Here is a 647-nt window from a genome sequence, read left to right as displayed (position 1 = left end):
CACCGTTGTTGTTTAAATAACATTTATATAACTATTATTGCTACTTCGACAAGTGTTGCTAATCTCTAGTTATTGTTATTTCATCGTCCTTTGAGCATCTAACAATATTTTATACTTGTTTTTATCATCATTTTGTTTAACATCCTACGTGTCTTTTCTTCTCTTTCCCCTCAAGCTCCGTTTCTAAATATTTCTTTACATTCATATCCCCTTCCTTAGAAATTTCACACAAGTCCGTGTATTTATTCAACGACCATAATATTATTACTTTCTTCTCTTTAAGGGATTTATTGCTAGTCATTCTTGTTTTCGAGATGTTCTTTGCCTTTCTTTTAACGGTTTACATTTCCAAAGAATGTTCTGAAGTCTGTTTGCTGAAATTAAACAGCATTTTGGGTCAGATGTTCGTGTTGACGTCATGCGTTCGCGAAACGATTGGTCGGATAGCTCTTGGATTTGCCTCATGACGTCACGGTTCGCTTGCAAGAACGAGCCAAATATATCTGCTTGCGTGACTTGACAACGGCGCTTTCAGGAACGGCGTCTGCTTCGTGTCTGAGGCAGAAGACTGAGGCACGCAGGTCGAGTGATAGCAGTTGGTCTTTATTAAAATGTTTAAATCGTATGGTTCAGTGATCCTTTTCGTA

Source organism: Penaeus monodon, chromosome 19 (genome assembly GCF_015228065.2).
Source record: "Penaeus monodon isolate SGIC_2016 chromosome 19, NSTDA_Pmon_1, whole genome shotgun sequence".
NCBI classification, from domain to species: domain Eukaryota; kingdom Metazoa; phylum Arthropoda; class Malacostraca; order Decapoda; family Penaeidae; genus Penaeus; species Penaeus monodon.
The sequence above is the reverse complement of the archived record's forward strand: the minus strand, read 5'-3'. Positions refer to the sequence as shown.